Source organism: Acinonyx jubatus, chromosome E1 (genome assembly GCF_027475565.1).
Source record: "Acinonyx jubatus isolate Ajub_Pintada_27869175 chromosome E1, VMU_Ajub_asm_v1.0, whole genome shotgun sequence".
Classification (NCBI taxonomy): Eukaryota; Metazoa; Chordata; class Mammalia; order Carnivora; family Felidae; genus Acinonyx; species Acinonyx jubatus.
Window position 1 is genome coordinate 57329954 of NC_069397.1, and position 20890 is coordinate 57350843.

General features: G+C 58.8%; 1 protein-coding gene across 3 annotated transcripts in view; it reads right to left on the minus strand.

Annotated features, from left to right (window-relative positions):
* RBFOX3 (RNA binding fox-1 homolog 3) overlaps window positions 1–20890 on the minus strand; it is a 416501-nt gene that overhangs the window by 292009 nt on the left and 103602 nt on the right. For all 3 annotated transcript variants that reach the window (XM_027052244.2, XM_027052240.2, XM_053212667.1), the window contains exon 2: window positions 20536–20695. The gene's annotated coding sequence lies outside the window, so the exon portion shown is untranslated. The remainder of the gene's footprint in view (window positions 1–20535; window positions 20696–20890) is intronic.

Genomic DNA, 20890 nt, shown 5'->3' on the forward strand with positions numbered 1-20890 from the left:
CTAGGATCAAACCCGGCGAGAGGGAAACCGTCCTCTAATGAGGTCCCTGCGGCCATCACAGGCCATTACACCCGACTCAGGAGGCACCTACGGGACACCCGAGTTCACATCCCTGCTCTGCCGCTCACTTGCCGTGAGACCCTGGGCAAGCCGTCTGATCCCCCAAACCTTCCCTCCACCGTCTGAAAACAGGTCTCAAGAACGGCACCCACGTCATCTGATTGTCACGGGGATGGCACGATAGCGTGTGTTAATACGTAAGCCCGGCATCGACACCTGCCACGGGGGACCCCTCCCTCTGTGCCCAGACGTCCCCCCCAACCTGGTAGGGGCCATGCCATCAGCAGACCACAGGGGCACCTGGGGCCCGCACTCCCAGCCCCACGGAGCTAAGAGAGCCTCCTCTTACATCCCTGTGGGGGTGGGGGTGGGGGTGGGGGTTGCGCATGGGGACAGGAGCACTGAGCTGGGCCGGGCATCCCAGCTCCCCGGGAGGTGGGCAGCTTTGAGCAAGTCACGCTATCTTCTGGGTCTCAGATGTGCCGTCTGTAAGGTGGGGGTGATAACGGGGGGGTGCTTCGCGGGGTTGTTCGAGGACCCGAGTAAGTTTCTGCAACGGTCCGAGGCACAGACAACCAGCCACTTCTGGAGCATCCTGGGGCCGTGTGCTTTGCCTCCCTCGTGACCGGGAGCCGTGTGGCCAGCGGGGAGGAGAAGGGCCGGCATCTCAGCAGGACCACCCCCACATCCTGGGCTCAGCAGGAAGAGGGCAGGGACAGCCCACGGGAGGCTGCAGGAGGCGGGGGTGTTGAAAAGAGAAGGAGGACCGGGAGGGTGGGGAGGCCTCCCGCTATGCCCTTGATGCTGGGAAGCCTGCACCTGTACTGAGGTCACGGACGGGATGTGGGGCCACGGGGCGCTGCAAGAAAGTGGGCAGGGGGTGCAGAAACGTGAGGACGCGTGCGGGGCACGTGCGAATGTGCGCAGGTGTGTGTATGTGTGGAAGTGTTTGCGTGGTGAAGACGTGCTGACGTGTGTGGACGTGTGTGCTGATGTGTGTGGACGTGTGTGGACGTGTGCAGACGTGTCGGTGCCCCTGCAACAACAAAGATCCAGAGCCTCCCCTCCCTCGAGGCTGCACCTCTCCCTTGGGAACCACTGTCACAGCCGCAGACGCTGTCCCTCCAGGGCCCTGAGGTGAACGGAACCCAGTGCCAGGGTGCCCGAGGGGCTGAGATCCACCATCACCATTACGACGCACTCCACCCGTCCCCCAGCACCTGGAACAAACAGCAGCTTCCTAAGAGGGGGAGGGGTGCGGCGAGGGCCTCGAACCGTGGCGGACGGGGACCAGCGACCTGACTCAGTCCCCAAGGGCTCGGGTCCACCATCCCAGAAGCCCTGGGTGGACAGCAGGCCACGTGCCCCGGGGAGGGGGCGCCCGGGTCCTGGGGCGGGAAACCGACAGCTCTCGACCACCACCGACCATCCAGGAGGGCAGTTCTCAGCTGCCAGCCTCACACCCCTCAGCCCCTGTGCACCCTCTGACCCCCTAGCCCTTGCTCTCAGAGGGTCAGCCGCCCCCAGGAGGTGACACCCACTCACCCCAAGCCAGGACGCACCATTCTCCTGGTCCACCCGGTCCTGCCTTCAGAGAAAGGCCAGCTGAGAGAGGGAGGGAGAGGGCTTGTCCCGCCTGGGGCAGCTCCTGCCCGGCCCCTCCTCTCTCATCTGAGAACACTGCCTTCCCCTGCCCAGCCGACCGAACCCTCAACCCCCAGCCCTGCAGAAGCCTGCCCCCAAGCAGAACGGGCCCCAGGAAGGAAGCCCAGGGGAGGAATTACCGTCGCCCCAGACAGCAACAGTGCTGGGCAGCCGAGAACTGAGTTGGGCCCTGCTCTCAAACAGGGTGCTCTAAACAAAGTCTGCACACAAGGGTGGCCGGGCCCTGTCCTCAGGAGGCCGGGTCCGGAGGGTGGAGATAAGCAACATACTAGCGAACAAACCCCCATGGTTTCTGACGGGCGTCTTGATGCCCAATGTGACAGCATCAAGAGAGGCTGCAGGGGAGGAGAAGGCGGGGCTACTCAGGCTGATCCCCAAATGCACAGAGAATTCATCAGGAGGTGAGAGTCATGGATTCCCTGGGCACCACAGCACCAGGGCCCCGTGCAGCCCGCCCCACCGCCAGAGAGGACCCCCATCTCCCGACTGCACGGCCTCTGAAGCCCCCAGACCCAGCCGAACGCCTCCCCTCGGTGCCTCCAAGGCCTGCACCCAGGTTTTAAGTCCCCAGGACCTCTCCCACCACATCCCACACGCCCGACCCGCTCACGGGGCTCACGGGGACAGTGGTGTCACCTCTGCGGCATCACAGGGTTCTGAAGCTGGCTGTCTGAGTATTCGTTCCCGTCTTGTCTGGGGCATATGGGACACAGGGGCAGCTGGAGGGGGACAACCGGGCCGAGCGGTTAGGGCTCTGCCATCCACCCACCTCGAACGCCAGACTCCGTGTCTCTCCAGGAGCCGGGAGTCCTGGGGATCCTGGTGCAGTCAGAGCTCACAGGGGTTGATGGTGTGGAGGCAGTTGGAGCTCTGGGCTGGGGGACACTGGTGAGGGGGTGGGGCTGTTCTGCATTCCGAGAGGGTCATGTCCCACACACTCTGGAGACTCCTGGTCACCAGCTCCTAAGGTCTGAGAGTAAGAGCCCTCAACACACGGCAGATACCGGGACACCTGTTCTGTGAAAGTGGGACATCCAGATTCTGGTGATATGGAGGGGGACTTAAGGAGGAGGGTTATGGGATTCGGGGCCACAGTTTTATCTCCTCATTGAGCAAACAGGCTTTCTGTGTCGGAATCTGCCCCCAAATTCTGGTGCTTCAGGGCAGCCAATTGTCCATCAACATATAGACGGATAAACAAAATGTGGTCAATTCATACAATGGAATAGGGATCTTCCTCAACTTGCGATGGGGGTACATGCCCACAGATTTGTCATAAGTTGGAAACAGCGCAAGTCGAAAACGGACGCCACGCACCTGACCTACCGCCACAGCTCAGCCCAGCCTCGACGCGCTCAGGACACTCACGTTAGCCTACAGCTGGGCGAAAGCATCCTGCACAAAGCCTATCTTACGATATGTGTGAGTTGCTGAATGCCGCGCGGAAGGTGACAAACAGTGGCTCTGTGGGGACAGGATGGCTGTCACCGAACCGGCTGCCAACCCCGGTGATCGCTGGCTCACCGGCGGCCGGGCTCCCTGCCCAGCATCACGACCGAGGACCGGACCACGTGTCTGTCACCAGCCCGGGAGGAGATCCGAGTTCCAAATCCCAAGGAGGGTTTCTACTGACTGCGTGTGGCTTTCACACCCTCGCAAAGTCGAAAAATCGTCACGTCGGACCATCGGAAGTCAGGGACCATCTGAGTTGCTCAGCTACGCAGAGAAATGAAGAGTTGACATGCAGTACATACTCCGAAAGGCATGCTGGCCCCGTTTATGTGAAATGTCCAGAGTACGTGAACCCGTGGAGACAGAACACTTGCCAGCACAGGGAAGGGGCTGAGGGGTGGCTGCCGATGGGCCCTGCTGACCCCAGGGTCCCCCTGGGATGAAGAAAGCCCTCTGGGGCCAGGCGGAGGTGATGGCTGCACCACAAACACCACGAAGGCCCTAAGTGCCACCAACTCTGACTTTGAAATGACGGACAGTGGATATCATGTTATGTAAACTTTACCTCAATTTGAAAACGATGCCTCGGAGTCTCCTGCTCCCACTTGAGCCCAAAACTCCATCCCCTCTGTCCCAACCCCGGCAGCAACTTCCCAAAAGGACAGTGGTCCATCCTTCCCCACACGACTGCCACGGTCTGCTCCCCAGAAACCACCCGCATCAGGTCCAGCTGCCGCTCCCCAGGTAGGGCACACGGGACTGCTGTACCAAGACGCCAGCCACCCAGCCTTACCTCCCACACTCCAGCCAGCCTCTGTCACCCTCTTAAAAAGCTGTGCCCTTTCTTATCTCCATGCCTTTTCTCTGCATGCGGCTCTCTATCCACCTCTCTCTCCCCGGAAACTCCAATGCATCCTTCAAGACCCAGTTGAAAAGCCCTTCCAGTGGGCCCCCAAAGCATCTACCATACCTCTCCACAGCTCTGTCCTTGGCACAAAGGACAGATAAGCTACGGCATGACTATCTCCTGCAGGAGGCAGCAGGCTCCCCAGGGGCAGAAACACATCCTGTTCGCCTGGGACCCCCGGGACCTAGCATGGTGGCTGACACATCCTCTCATTGCACAAATACCACGGGCGGCCTGGGACTCGGTGAAGAATGAGTAAGAGAGGAAAACAGTACGGAGGCTTCTCAAAAAACTAAAAATGGAAATACCATACGACCCAGTAACTCCACCACTGGGTATTTACCCGGAGAAAACTAAAACACTCATTCAAAAGGGTATGTGCACCCCATGTTTACCGCAGCATTATTTACAACAGGCCAGATGTGGAAGCCCCCAACGTGTCCATCGACAGATGAATGGATAAAGAAATGTGGCATGTGTGTGCGCAACGGGATATGACGCACCATGCAAAAGGAGAGTGTGTCATTTGTGACAACGTGGATGGACCCAGAGAGTATTATGCTAAGTGAAATACATCAGAGAAAGAAAAACACTACAGGATCTCACTTATAGGTGGAATCTAAAAAACAAAGCAAACAAAAGTCAGAAACAGACCCATAAACACAGAGAACAAAATGGTGGCTGCCAGAGGGGGAGGCGGGGACGGGCGAGATGGGCGCTGTCCAGTTTCGCGATGCGCACGTCCCCCTGCCTCCCAGGGAGAGCCAGCCGAGCTGGGAAAGGGGAGAGTGGAGAGAACAGGCCACCTCTCCAAACAGTCCCTCCTTCTTTGAGCCCTGGTGGCATTTCCAGGGGGAGCTTCACCACGGAAGAACCACAGCCCGTGTCTACGCTGCATACACCCCCCATCACGAGCACCCAGCTTGGGCACGCCCACGGCAAGCGAACTTGCTCCAGTGGCTTGAATGGCACCCCCCCCCCCAAACCTCACGTCCTCCCAGAACCTCAGAATGTGACCTGATTTGGAAAAAGGGTCTATGCTGATTGAATTAGCTATGGATCTTAAGATCCCAGCTTTAGGGCAGGCCCTAAGTGCAATGGCTCGTGTCTTTATAAGAGAGTGGAGAGGGAGATCTGGATGCAGAGACACGGGGAGAAGGCCACGTAAAGACACAGAGGCACAACGCTGCACACTGCGGACTACCAGCGGCCCCCAGAGGCTGGGAGAGGGGACCGGAGCAGATCCTCCCTTGGAGCCTCCAGAAGGAGCCAACCCTGCCCGCACCGGACCTCGGACTTCCGGCCTCCACCACTGTAAGACCACTAGACGTGTTGTATGAAGCCCTCCAGACTGTGGTAAGTTCGTTACAGGAGCCCCAGGAAACTGATAGACTTGCTAACATTCCAAATAATTTACCATGTTCATTATCTGCCTCCTCTTTCTAGAGGGTACCTTCTTACGAGGGGAGAGGTTTCTGCCTCTTTATCCAGCAAGGGCTCCCAAGCTGCTACACACAGCCCACCACCTGGTGACAGATCAGTGACAATAGAGGGATGAATGCCAGCACACAGGCTGGGGGTCAGTCCGCCACACCCTGAACCCCGGCTCCACCATCTACCAGTCGCGTGACTTTGGACAGGTCCCCGGGCCTCTCTGAACCCAGGATTCCTCTTCTGTGGGGTGCAAATAATAACAGCCACTCCCTCGTGGCGCTGTGACAAGGTGTGAACGCCTACAAAGGCTTATAGCGTGTCTGGTACACGGTAACCCCCCAATGTTAGCCGTCAGAAATGGAGTCACTCTAAAATAAATCAACAGTGGGTCCCGATGGGGGCAATTACCCCTCCCCCAAGGGGGGGGATGTGTGTCGGGGGACCTGTCACAGCGGGTGGGAGGGGTGCTGCAGCATCTAGCAGGCGGAGGGGTGGAGGCCAGGGATGCTCTCCAGTCTCCTCCCAAACGTCCACAGAGCCGGCTGAGAAGTCCGCAGAGCAGAGGAAGCAGGACTTCGACGCCGAGTAAAAGCGGGGACACCGAGTGACAAATGTGGAGAGGCTGTGTTCCTAAGACGAGGCCAAGACCTGACCCGGTGGCTGCCCCGAGGTTCTACAGCCCGCAGGCAGGGGCGGTCTGACCCCCGCCTCCTCTGGAGGCACGAAGGCCACCACTATTCCCGCCACCGTCCCACAACCAGTGGCACCATCGGCGACAAGGACACCGTTTCCCAGGGCCACCCTTTAGATACGAACTCCTCCTGGCTTCAACGCTGAGGCCCCGGCAGCCTCCGACTACCGGAGGGAGGTCTGCCGCCGCCCTGCTGGGCCCAGGTGGGGAGGGCTCGTCGCCAGTGACGCACCGCAAGCCCCTCGCTCCCACTGCGCCACAGGCGGGACGAGTCTCTTTCCTCTCGTCCAGAGCGCTTCCAAAGCAGCAGGCACGGTGCCAGGGAGACGTCAGCGACCGCCTGCAGAAGAAGGGACCGTCTGGGGCGGACGGGCCTCCGCGCCCGCCCCGTGCGCCCTGCACGGCCCGCGGCTTGGGGAAGACACCCGCCAAGGCCAAGAACGGGTACGAGAGCAGGAAAGGAGCGTAGCGGGGCCGCGGACCTCAGCCCACAGAGGAGGCTGCTGGGCCGCCCAGGCCCCCCATCAAAGCCTGGTACGTGTGTTGGGGCGGCCTGGGGACAGGCAACAGATTCCCCCACAGACATCTGCCTCAGGAGGAGCGTGCTGGCTGCAGACTGGGGTGGGGGGAGCCCACTGCAAGCTGGTGACTGCCACCGGGGGGGGGAGGGAGGGAAGGGAGGCGGCTCTTTTTATAGCAAACAAACAAACTGTTTTGCTTCAAGAAGCCAAAAAGGAAACAAGAAAAAGAAAGCAAGGAAGCAAGAAAGAGAGTACGTTTCTGCCAGCTACCGGGAGAGCACAAGGAGCCATCTGGGTTGGCCGAGGGGAGAAGGCCAGGAGCCAAGCACGCTGAGGCCAGGGCCCCCCTTCCGGGGCCCCTCGGACAGCCGGGCACCAGGTCGCCAGTGCCAGCCGGCCCCAGCGACGCGCCGGGCCCAAGGCCACGCTACGTGGGACTCACCCCGAGTCCTCGCAGGAGCCCAGGGAAGCTTCCCCCGTCTCCCAGGTGGAAGGGCTGGAGCCAGTCGGGGAGGCCGCCGGCCAGCACGTGGGACAGCACAGCGTGGCCCCTTCCTCCACGCTGCCGTCCGGCTGCCGGTCCCGAGCAAGCCCTGAGCGGAGCCCCCCCTTCTTCCTCGTCCCCTTCCCCATCACCTCCATCACCTCCATCCTCCCTCTGGTCTTCCGAACCCTGAACCGGTTCACGGCGCTATGACCCTCCACCGTGGCCTCCCAGGCCGTCCCTCACCGACGCGACGCGGGGCTGACATTATGTGTCCCTTCCCCACTCCCACCGTTCACGCAGTGCGCCGAGCTGCTAACCAGAGAGAGTTCCATCCCGTCACACACGGCATGGACTATTTATAACCCCGGAAACATCTTTATTATTATTTCTCTCCCCCCGCGTCCCCCCTCCAGAAACAATCTCACACGATGCTGAGTGCACGCCGCCGTGGAGGGCTACGGGGCTGCAGGGCCGCGGGCCGGGGCGCTTCCTCCGGCCCTGCCCGGCGAGCAGATGGCAGCGTGGGCGTTAGGTACCAGCCTCCTGGCAATCGGAACATCTGTTCCCGTTAGAAAATGCTAATTGCCATCAATCAGGACAGCACCTACCCACATTTACATGCAAGCACACGCAAAAAAAAAAAAAAAAAAAAAAAAATACATCTAAATTTCTTCAAGCACAACACTCCCTGCATGATAACTAGGCGGGTCTGTGCCTTCACCACACGAGGAGTAGCCAGGGGGGGCCAGCCCTCATCCAGAAGGATCCAACCTTGACCGCCCCCAGCCTCTCCGGGACCTGCCCCTGGACCCACATCGAGGAAAGAGGTTGGGGAATCCCTCAGTGGGAGGCCGGACTCCGGCCTCCCCCACGGCCTCTCGTCTGCCCGCCCCGGGGGTGGACACGGGGTCGCTGGCTCCGCACCGTGAGGGTCGGGTCACCCGAACAGAACTCCTGCAGGGAGCAGACATTCCTTTGAGCTCTGGTTTGCAGGGGCTGGCGACCTCTCTCTGAGCCTCGCAGAAACAACCCGGCCAAATCCTTCAGCCCAGGAGACTGCTCCGTCTGCAAATCTGAGGGGTGGCCCAGAAGTCTCCCTGCCCTAAGTGCTTGTGCGGAGATGCTCTGCAGTTCTGGAATGTTCCAGCCCAGGTGCCCTTGTGTAGCAGGCCAGGGGTCGGGTGGGACCATGCGCTGGTGGCTGTTCTCCGTCCCCTAGCCCTGGGTCCCTCGGGCCATCACTGGATTGAGACGTCACGTACTTCCCCAGACCTCGGTGATCTGGAATGCTCCTGGGAGACGGGGTAGAACTGCAGAGTGGTCTGCAGTGATTCAAGACGCTGACGTCATACCACAGGTGCCGCCCTGCCAGCAGCCTGAGGGCCCTCCACGCTTCCAGAAGGTGGGCTCGGAATATCAGCCTATTCTGTGACAGGGAACGAGGATTTTCCTGAAAGCCCTTCCACACGCCCACACGCACACCCCGAAGAAAGCAAGCGAATTTGCCCATTTTTCTCCTGGACACGGGTGCTGTTGCCAACCGTGGCTGCTACGAGGCCCAGGGGCTGGTTGGAGGGGTCAGCTTGTCCTAACAAAAAGGGGTGTCTCGTGGCCGATGAGCGAGGCCCAGGCTCCCTTTGCCTTGAGGATCGACGTCACCAGGTGGGAAGGAGGGCCTCTGGGGCTCCAAGCTGGCAGGTGGGGTCACAACCCGTGTTGACCACATCCCTACGGTGTAGAAAGAGGGTCTGTGAACTGCGGCCCAGGCCCACCACCTTCACGCCGCAGGAGATGTGTATACAGGACGCATGGCGGGTCTGTTGTGGCATGTGGCTAAGAGAGCCGTGGGTCACCCCTCCCCCCGCCTTTAGTTCCCCAAAGCAAGGTGTCTTTGTCAGAGGTCTTAGGTGATGAACAGAAGACAAGGAGCTGGGCTCACGGAGGGAAGAGACGGAGAAGGAGAGGCGGGAAAGTCTCACGCCGTGCTGCCAATTCATTCTTCTTTTAAGAAGGCCACTGTGCTCAGGGCCTGATAAAAACAGGGAGGATGCTGGGGACACAGCCACATGCTGTCCGTGAAGTGTGTCCCAGCTGGACGCCGTGGCCAGCCTGCCTGGAAAAGGAAGGATCGCAAACCCCACCAGGCAGCTCCCGCTCCTGGCTGCTCCCCAGCTGCGAAGGTGGGTGGTGGTACCTGCGCCCCACATCGCTCCCCCCCCCCCCCGGCTCCGTGGCGGCCAGTCGTCAGGATCTAGTGGGACTTCATCCAGATCCGGCCCATGCCAGGCTCTGTGTCCTGTGGGCCACTTTAACCGGGTTCATTACTCTCTTTTCTCAAAATTCAGTCTTTCTCTCCACTAAGGTCTTGGGAGTGCTCCTGGGTGGAGACCTTGAGCGGGGTCTCCAGAGTCTGTCCTCCCTCCCCCTGGCCTCCCCCATCCTGTTCTCTGAGCCTCCGATTTCTCCTGCAGCCCAGGCCCGGCTCTGCCCCGTCCGAAGCCGTCGTGGAGGCATGGAAGTTGCACTTGGCCACAAGGAGCAGCTGGACAGTCACCAGCTGTGGGAAGGCGGGGGAGGGGGGAACAGGAGCCCACAGAGAGGCAATAATGTGGGTGGGACAGCCAGGACACAGGCAGGGGGCAGGACAGGTTCCGGGGGGCGGGGGCCAGACCGTGGAAGTCAGAGTCAGATGTCACAGGCCCCCCCTCAGTCCCGACCGTCACTCCACAAGGTTCCTCTGGCATATTTCCACGTCCCTTCCTGGATTTCCTCCTTCCTCTTCTCCTTTCCCACATCTTAGCTTTCCCGCCCTCGTGCGTTTGCCGAGTCCTGAGAGCTGCATAAGCCTCAGCTCAGCAAAGAAACACAACTGTGATCGTCTGCCCTGACCACCCCGATAAGATCAAGAACGGATGAAGTTTTCAAAATCATCTTTGCAATACTAGTAATAACGAGCAATGAAAATAAACAAAGACTTCCAGAAAGAGGGGATGGGCAGACGGACAGACAGATGAACAGACACCCACACACGTACATATATGCGTAAGAGACACACGGAAGAACGGATGGGTGGATGGATGGATGGGTGGGTGGGTGCATGGATGGATGGATGGATACACACGTACTTAGATGGATGAAAGGTACAAGGGTGGACGAGTGGATGCACAGATTGGTGGACACACAGGTAAGTCATCTGTACACGCTGCCTAGTGGGGAATGGACAGGGTCTGCCACAGAGGAAAGGTGTGCAGACGCAGGTCTGCTGTCACAGTCCCATCTGGTGGTTCCTCCGTCACACCCAGAGGGCCACATGTGACCCATGATTCAACTGTTCCCAGAGTTAGGGGAGAGCATTCCAAGAGGTACAACTAAACCACCATCCGAACGCTGTATCCGGGACATTCTATAGAAAGCCTTTTGGGAAACCTACCGCGTGCAGAGCTGGGGGGAGGGGAACAAGGCAGCAGCAGAAGCTGGTACCCTTAAAACCCAAGAGGAATGGGGACGAGCAGAGGAGGGGAGACAGGGACCCAAGAGAACCTCCACGGGCAGAGAATGAAGGAGGGCAGCCCCAGAGCCCGCTGCGCACGCCTCCCAGGTGCCCTCTGCACGGGGGGAGGGACAGCACCTGAGGACAGAAAGCAGAGAGGGTGACGCCAGGGCCATGCCAACCTGGTATCCCTCCCAGGGAGCCGTTCCCCCAAACCGAGGACGATGGGCAGGCCTTCAGGGACCCTGTGGAGACAAACACAGTGGCCGTGCTCTCTTGGGAGAGAGATGCGTACCCTTAAAAAAAAATTACTGTTTTCAGATCATTTACGATTCACAAGAAATTCCAAAAAAAGTACAGGAAATTCCTACGTACCCTTCTGTTATAGGCTGAACCGCGTATCCTCAAAACTCACATGTTCAAGCCCTAAGCCCCAGCAGCACCTCAGAATGTGACCATATCTGGAGACGGGGCTTTTAGAGGTCATTACATTAATCCACCCGTGGCTGGTGTTCTTTTGGAAGAGGAGATCAGGACACAGACACGCACAGGGGGAGGACCCTGTGAGGACACAGGGAGAAGGTGGCCGGCTGCGAGCCCAGAACAGAGACCTCGGGAGAGACCGCCCCGGCCACCACCTGGATCCTGGACATCCAGCCTCCAGAACTGCGAGGCCACCCGGGCTGTGGTCTTTGTTACGGCAGCCTCAGCATAGTAGAGTCCCCCGCACATCTGACGTCACCGAGGCACGTTCTCGAGGCAGGACCCGCTCTGGGTGTGCTGGCCCATGTCAAAGCCTATTTGAGATGTGACGGGTACCCTCTCCAGTCAGGCCTGCTCAAAGCACCTGTGGTGAAGGGCTCTGTACGTAAGGAACGTAGATGTCATACGAAAGGGATTACTGGGAAACACGGAATAAAAAAGACAAGATACAAAGCCCAATTTCTCACGAATGGATCCACGAGCTATGAAGTCACTCTCATAAACGCCTCTCCGTGCTTATTCCCAGGCCCTGCCCTCATCTTCCAGGGACCAGGGGCAGTGGCTCAAGGGCAGGCTCTGTCCACAGACCTCACCTTGAGTAGCTCTCTGATTTGTAAATTTTTTTCAACGTTTATTTTTGAGAGACAGACAGAGACAGAGTGCCAGCGGGGGAGGGGCAGAGAGAAAGAGAGACACAGAATCCCAAGCAGGCTCCAGGCTCCGAGCCGTCAGCCCAGAGCCCGATGTGGGGCTCGAACTCATGAAATGCAAGATCATGACCTGAGCTGAAGTCGGATGCTTAACCGACTGAGCCACCCAGGCGCCCTCTACTTACATTCTAAAAGACTTTTATGGATTTGATGGACTATAGTTTCGTTATTCCCTTACTGCTGACTATTTACACTATGTCCATTTTTAAGTATCTTATTTATTATTTTTTTAATGTTGTATTATTTATTTTTGACAGAGAGAGAGAGTGCGAGAGCATGAGTGGGGGAGGGACAGAGAGGGAGACACAGAATCGGAAGCAGGCTCCAGGCTCCGAGCTGTCAGCACAGAGCCTGACATGGGGCTGGAGCCCACGGACCATGAGATCATGACCTGAGCCGAAGTCAGACGCTGAATCGACTGAGCCCCCCCAGGCGCCCCGAGTAGCTCTGATTTGGATCATTCGAGACAGGCGTCCTGAGCCAGTGCTGTCCCCAGAGAGCCACGTGGGTTCCAAGTCTGGACGACCCCGGGCTAATCCTTCATCTGTGACTCAGTTTCCTGGTGGGAACTCAGCTCCTTGGGTTGTCACGAGGATTCACAAGGATGACACATGTCAACCTAGCAACGGGAACCTCGGGTGGAGAGTCCGCGTGCACGTGTCACCCCAGGACACCCGCCTGACTGGTCTCACGCCATCGATACGTCAGACTCTCCAGGCCTCCCTGGTGAAGGTGTTCCAGGACAGTGCTGTTTGATCTTCCTTGAACTTGGGCTTATCTTCTGATGGCTTCCAGGGCCTTCCGTAATGCTGACATCCTGACGAACCCCCACTGGTAGCTGCGGGTGGCCACACCCCACGAGCCTCCTGCACCTCCAGCCGGCGGTACTCAGCAGTGCTCGGCGACACAAGGTCACTCAAAAACGCCATCTGTCCAATCTCTACCTCCTCTCCCACCCCACGGAAGCAGAGAGAACTGACTCTGTCCTGCCTGTGTCTTCTCTCCCACACGCGCACACCCAACACGAAAGCTGGGCCAGTCCCCACCTCTACCTCTAAATTAATTTTTCTTCCTGAGACATTTGCTGACCCTCCTGTCTGCTCTTTGCCCCACAGAACACAGATGTCTTTGAAAGCGCCAGGCCTAGGGATAGTTAATGTATCCTTGCAGACTGGATTAAAAGGAAGAGTTTTCTCCCAAATCATAAAAACCCTTGCTTGTCCGTTTGTCCGTTCACTGCCAGCCTGCGTGTCCATGCAGAGAAACAAAGTGAGGGTCCCACGGAACCAGATGGGTGCCCGCTGGGCAACGGGATCAGCAAAAACAGTGACCCACAAACCCTCATGGCCCCCAGTGTCATAACCCAGTTTGAACCCAGAATCGGTGACATGGGACCGGCGTGTGGCTCCGCCTGGGACATCTTTAAGTCACACGTTGCACACAGGAACTCTGGGTGACGGGACCCTTCGGGTCCTGCGTGCCCACGTGTGCCGACAAGCATCCTGGGGCATGAAGATGGTCCCTCCCTCCCCTCCGTGCACCTGTTGACGGCAACAACCATTTCCCAGCTCAGCCTGGAGACACGGCTCTTATCCGGATGCTCAGCCTCTCGCGGGAAGACGATGAGCCGCCATCGGGAACAAAAGTTTTCCCAGGAGGCCACCTCACCCACGTTTGACTTTTGCATCCGTAAACATCAGGACAGCTTGTCCCCAGGCTCTGTCTTCCGCGTGTGTTCCTCCTTGTCCCCGGCACCGTTTGGCCCTCTCTCTAGTGTCCTTGTAGCCCCCCCCCCCCCCCCCCCCCCGCCTTCCGGATTCTCACTTCTGCGACTGTCAGCTTGGCTTTATTCCTCCTGGGCCCTGCCGGCCTCCTTGGTCTCCTGAGCCAGCATGTTCCACAACTGTAGCCCGACCACGTACAGGGTCCCACTGGCTCCCCCGGGTTTTCCCCCCTCACCTTCTCCCACCCGCCTCCTTCCTGCAGGGAGACCCTCGCCAGCAAAACAAAACCGTGTGACCCAGACTTGGACCGAAAACGGTTCATTGTCAGGCCTAGATTTGGGGGGAGGGGGAGGCTGGCCTTTTAATTCTTGGTTTTTGTTCTCAAGACCGCTCTCAACAGTGGGACGGCGGGAGGTGGGTGGAGAAGAGCAAGTCGGGGACACAAGAAAGGCTCCCAGCCGATGACCACGGGGCGCCGGTGCCTCCTGCTGTCGTTAAGGAGGATCTGTAAGCTTGGGGAAGGGTTGCATTGAGAAGGCTCGTCTTACAGCTCAGGGTCATGCTGGCCTTCACTTCCTGACTGGCCTACAGGCATCATCGTCTTTAAAAGGACAGACGAGAGGGGCGCCTGGGCGGCTCAGTCGGTTGAGCGCCTGGCTTCGGCTCTGGGCACGATCTCGCGGTTCACGAGTTCGCGCCCCGCATTGGGCTCTGTGCCGACCGCTCAGAGCCTGGAGCTGCTTCGGATTCTGTGTCTCCCTCTCTCTCTCTGCCCCTCCCCTGCTCGTGCTCTGTCTGTCTCTCTCTCAAAAATAAATAAACGTTAAAATAAATAACAATAAAAGAACTGGTGAGAATCCTAGTGTCTGAGTGGAATCCATGGGGCCAGAGGCAGTGGGGGGACAGCTCGGTGCCTGGGCTCACCTTCTTCCCAGCAGTCTTGGGAGATGTAGTAGGTAGAATCTTGTCCCTCTGACCCCCAGAACCCATGCATGTGATCTCATTTGAAAAGAGGGTCTTTGCAGATGTGGTCAAGGGTGAAGATGAGAGGAAGTCCTACTGGAATGGGGTGGCCCCGACCCAATGGCCGGTGTCCTCACCGGACGAGGGAGATTTGCAGCGCACACGCACAGAGGGCATCACCACGCGAAGGCACAGGGCCAGGCAGGCACAGAGCGGAGGAGAAGCCACGTGGTGATGGAGGCAGAGGATGACACGATGGGTTTACCGGCCAGGGAGCGCCAAGCACTGCCGGCAGCCACCAGCATCTGGGGGAGGGGGCGAGGCCCCGCGGACACCTTGACACCCAGCCCCCAGCACTGTGACAGGATCTGTTTCTGCTGTTTTAATCCCCACCCCCAGGCTGTGCTCCCGGGTCAGGGCAGCCCCAGGGCCACCTCAGGGTTCACCCTCCCGAGGCTGCGGGCTCTGGGGCCGCAGGGACCAGGCCCGCTCCCGCAAGAGGGCTGCGGGCTCTCCAGACGACTGCCATCTGGGGAGAAACAGCAGAGCCTGCCTTCCAGCACCAGCACTGAGGCTGCATCTGGAAACTCTTCTCACCTTTAATTGTTCTAAATGCTCCAACACACTGAGTGACTAATGGGCTCTAATTGGACCACTCCTGGGGCGGAGGGAGGGCAATGCTCCCACCAGGCGCCTGTCCAGGACCCATCCAGACCCCCCCACCTACCCAGGGCAGCTCACTCACAGGGCTCCAAAGCCACCAGGACAAAACACTGTCCTGCTCTTCTCTTGTTTTACAAATGTCTCACCAGTGCCCACAGGAGTAGGTTTATCCTTCAACCAACACAAATGGGGCAAAGGAAAGGAAAGCAGGGAAGCCAAATGTAGGTGGGATGAGACATCCCTGCTGCCCCCAGGTTTGTGAGATCTGTCTGGGACAGACACAGGGGCTCCCAGAGACAGAGCCGCACGAGTTCATTCCATGGATGCTAAGGACAGCCGGGAAGATTCCAGCCACGGCTAAACCATGGAGGAAGGGGAAGGGAGTAGGGGAGGCAGGAGGGAGGGCTCCAGGTCCCCCTCCTCTCCCTTCCTCAAGGGCATATGCCCGGAACCTGGTCCAGAAACAAGGATTAAAGCTGATCTCGACACCCTTCCCGGATCCTCCTTTCCAAAAACATTTAGCAATGAAAGAAAGAGGAACCACGGATGTTCCTAGAAGGATCCATGTCTCCACAGATTGGCTCAAGCTACCGTCTTCGAGAGCAACTGTCGGGTACAGGAGGAAGTCAGATGCCCCTGCGAGAAGGCGGAAACACCACGGCACCGTTCAGGTGGCATTACCAGCTCCACCAGCAGCACCAGGACCTCCTCATGCGTGGCAGGAATGTATCAACTCCAAGTGTCAGAAAAACATCCCATTAGCTTCTGGCGTAACTAGATAAAGCCATGCTCTCCCTCTCCCCACCACGGGGGAGGCATTTGCCTCGATGCTCTAGAAAGCTCTATGTGCATTAATATTGCTGATGCGGGCAGCCTCTGCTTCTGCGTGGCCCCCCGAGGATGCCATGTGATGGATTCCAGTTTAACAGCTTTTAAAAACAAGCAGACAAGAGACGGGGCGTGATGGATGGCACAGGAAGCGCGCCCATTCGGGGATGATTTATGGGAAGTTGCATGTTGCAGCTCCGGGGTCCGTCCCCAAGGGGTGGGGGGCGGCCGGGGTAGACAGACGCGTTCTCGTGCTGAAGGGGAGCAACACCCGACGTGCACCAGCTGCACAGTTATGACACATTCGCCCTCTGCCCCAACACGAGCACAGCAGCCCCTGCTCTCGGGCACACGCCGCCCCCTCGTGTGGCCGTGTTTAAAGGAGTTGAAGCGGTACCTCTGGCCGGGCCAAAGCCTTTCTTCTTGAGCAGGAAGCGTGAGCTCTGGCTGGACCGTCTCCTCCCCTGCAGGTTTCAGGGGCAGCCTCTGAGGGCCCAGAGGTCAGGGCAGAGGGCCTTGTTGTGCGTCTCAGCTTCCAGAACAAGGCCCACTCCCCCCCCCCGTCCAAAAGCATCTGGAGGAGGAGGAGCCTGACACACAGACAGAGGCCGGGTGGTTGTGGTTCCGAAGGATTCAGAGAACGGCAAGGGGGAGGGGAGAGGGCCAGACACAAGAGCCAAGATGCCCACCGTGAGTTTCTCCAGGTCACTGGTAAGCGGGCTCCCTCCCCAGTGACCTGAAGCACCGATCTGCCCCAGGCCTCCACCACTGCACGCAAGAAACGAATCTCATTTTGTAGCAGGTTAATTTCCACCCATGTTTTCAATAGGGACTCAGCATTTACTACACAGTAAAACCCAAACTGAATCCACGTCGGAAGGATGAGCCTTAAAATGGGATCTAATCCATGGGATGCTTTCCAAGGCAGAAGAGGTGTCCCCTCCCCGCCAGCAAGGACGCCCCTGCAGTGGTGGGGAGCTGCGTGCACTAAATGGCTCCGCAGCCCCAGGGGATGGACCAGCCCCACGCGCTGCAGCACGGGCTCCTTCGGGTTCACGCCTGCACTGACCTTGCCCATGACTGACCCCGGCGACCACCGTGGAAGGCGTGCGGGAGCGCCTCACACCCTCTCCCCCTCACTGGCTTCCCCCAAACCTCCATCCCCCAGCTGGCTCTCCTCCTGCCAGCGGAGGCCAGGGCACGCTCCACCGGGCGTCATGAAATCACGGACGGGGGGCCTCTGAGAGGGGGAGGGATTGGGATGCCTGCTGCCTCTCCCCGATTTTCCTTCCAGACATCAGAGCTCGACGCACTGGGGGCCCAGGGGTGGCCTGGCTCCCTCCGGAGGGCCTGTCTGGGTCCCCTCGAGAACAGCGGCTGGCACGCCAGACCACCACTCCGTGGGCCTGGCCTCTCCCTTCGGAGGCCCACCAGTCGCCTGAAGTGGCCTAAAAGGCAGAACACAGCCCAGCTTCCTCTGCAGGCTTCAAACTGCTCGGCACAACAGGGACACGCGAGTCTCCCCTGGTGCTTTCTTTCCCCTTGACCCACCCCCCGCCTCTCCCCGGGTAGGAAGGAGACTCCAAAGCACATCGCCCATTTCACGATGTCAGAGTGTGCCTTGGCATCAACAAGGGGAGACGCAGCTCCAGGCCCAAAGGGACTTGCACAGGCCCCACTGAGCCCCGAGTTTCCCAGACCTGCCAGCCGGGACCGGCCAGTCTGGTGCTTTTGGCTTTGACACCCCCAAGAATTTACCTTTTCACCCAAAGCTGGGCCCTGCAATCACCTTCAAGGAAAAGCATCTTCTCAGGGGTCACCTGCCCACAGGAGGTCTGCACTCTACTGCTCTTTCCCCGGGGCAGTGCCACGGGCACTTGCTTAGACCCAGGATCCTGAGATTTAGGGGACGGTGCATGACCCCAGGGTGGCTTGGCCCGCAATGAGGTCAGCCCCAAGCTGTGCATCCACTATGGGTGGTTTTATGGTAGCACTGAGGGGACCCCTGGTCCCGAAGGATTCCGAAGGTCCATGGGATCGAGACTTTTGGAACGGTCGCATGGCCTGGCTCCCCTGCCCAGCACAGCTGCAGTATATGACTTCCCTTCGCAGGCTTTCTAAGGGGTCCCCGAAGATCTAGCAGTGATGTGACAGAATCGTTTCCGTGCAGAAAGGTGGTTGTTGAAAATTCTCATCTCAAACACATCCCCAGACCCACCCTTCACATCCTGGGTCCGTGGCATAGCCCCCCCCTCCCTGGGACAAGCAGGAACCTCCTTATGGTGGCCTTGCTTCTGCCCTGACCTCCTTCCCCATCCACTCCCCACACAGAAGGCAATGTCATCTGCACACAACTCGAGTCTGCGGATTCAACCCCTTGCTCAGAGGCCTTCAGTGGCTCCTACCATCTTTTATTTTCAAATCTCTTAATGTTTACTCATTTTTGAAAAAGAGAGAGAGAGATACAGACAGAGCATGAGCAGGGGAGGAGCAGAGAGAGAGGGAGACACAGAATCTGAAGCAGGCTCTAGGCCCTGAGCGGTCAGCACAGAGCCCGACGCGGGGCTCCCACTCACGAACTGCAAGATCATGACCTGAGCTGAAGTCGGACAGCGGTTCCTACCATCTTTAAGACAAAACCCCAAGTCCTTACCCCTGGCCTAAAAGTTTCTGCAGGTAGGCCCTACACCATCTGCCCTATCTCCTCCCACCCCGCTCCCCCCTGGACCCCGGCAGACCAACCTTCTTGCTACTTCTCCAACATGCCTCGGGGCCTTTGCACCTGCCAGGCCCTCTGTCTGAACTGCTCTTCCCAGGGCTCGGCTGGTTCCCTCCCTCACCCCTATCAGCCCCCAGGGCCTGCCCGGACTGCCCTGTGAGAACAGCAGCCTCTACCAACCTCGATTGCCTCTGACCACCTTTCTTCACAGCCTTATCGCTACCTGACGTGAGATGTGCAACTCGTCCCCAGCGGAGGATACACAGCAAGGACTTGGCTTTGTCGCCACCAAGCTGCAGCCTCCACAACAGAGTCAGCGAGTATGGTTCAATGACAGCACACGGACCAGTGGGTACACGATCAACCCTAGGCAAAAAGAGGGCCCCCAGACACCCCGAGGCAGAGGGGAGAGCCCATTTGGATCGTGGGAAGAAAGGCAGCAGTGCGGACCTGGCAAGGCTCCTGTACCTTATGCAGAAGCTGATGGCGTGCAACGTGAAAGGGGTACTGGAGACACCAGCCTGTGTCCTCGGCTCTTTGCCCAGAATTCCTATGGGCATCGTTTGCTCTGCCCAGGAAAGGGTCAGCACAGAGGCGGACTGCCATGCAGGGCCCCAGTCCCTCCTGCCCGGCCTTGGATGAGCCCCACCCTCCAGTTGTGTGCAGTTTCTTAGTGGGGACCGGGCTGCACTGACCTTCGTGGTGATGTAATAACGTGCCCGGTTTTTGTCCCCGGTTCCTGGGAGGTAACCTCTAAAACCTTTGGAACTCCCGAGGGATGGGAATGTCCTCTGTCATGCCCACACCCGACTTCACGCTGACTGGGTGACTCTTGAGTCCTTAGGCAGAGGGACCCTGATTGGACAGCTGGAGCTTTCACTTCCCCGCTCAGGGCAGAGAGGGACAGGGGACAGAGTCCAGTCTTGGGGCCAATGACATAATAGGACTCCGGTAAAACTCTGGACACTCCCAGCTCAGGCAGCTTTGTGAGGGGAGAGCACGTGGATGTGCCGGGAGGGTGAGCTGTCCTGACCCTGCAGGGTGAGGGCAGACTTGGTCCCATCTACGTGTGTCCCTTATTACGGAAACGCAACCGTGAGTGTGGCTCTTAAGTTCTGAGAGTCAGTCTAGCAGATTATCAACACGGAGGGTCACGGGAATTTGTAGCCGGTCCATCAGAAGTGCAAGTGGCCCCCAAGACTTGTGGCTGGCGTCTGAGGTGGGACAGGCCCGGAGCCTGCGGGGCGGTCTTTCGCTAACCCGCTAACCCTGGGGTCGTGGGTGAGCTCCTGGTACAGCTGAAGTGTCATGGAGCAATCGTCCGGTCCCCTCGGGAGCCAGGTGGGGACACCAGAGCCGCTGGCCGGGCTGCAGGGAAATCTGGGCAGGGGAAGGTCAGACCCGACCTCGGCCTCCACGGCAGTCTGCGCTGAACCCAGACGGTGGACGCTGCGCCCCGCCCACCTTCCTTTCTGGGATGATAACTCTGCCGCCAGGCTGACAACGTTTCAGGTCACAGACAGCAGGCACTCCTTACCAACCCAAGCCAGCACATTCCTGGGCATCTGCCCCAACGCTCCCCATCCCGACCCTGAGGCCATCCCAACCCTGAGGCCACGAAAGACGAGCAAGCAGAAAAGTCCCCAGCCTGCAATCCCCTCGGGTCAGTAAGATGTTTCTCAATCACAAATGCAACCTCCTCCCTGAAGGATCAGTGTGGTGGCCGGCGGCGCCTTACCTGGTAGTGGTGGGTGAGGTCTGTTTGGCTGCAGCAGGGAGGTGACCCCCTCCCTGTGGGATTCTTTCTGGAACGTTCTGGGGTGGAAGGCTGCTGGGAAATACGGGCGGGCGGCGTATCGGCAGGAAAAGTTTCAGGTTCTCAGAGACAGATTCTCAACCTGAAGGAAAAGAAAAGGAAAAGATTTAAATGCCTTTGAAGCAAACATCTTCTTTTTGACATCAAAGGAGCACGGGTGTTAGCAAACAAGAGAAGAGGGGGTGCCACGCGGCAACTGAGGCAACGGGTGGCTGCCTGAGGTCACACCCCAGGGGAACGCGAGGGGAACCTGTCTGAAGACAAAGCGTTGGGACCC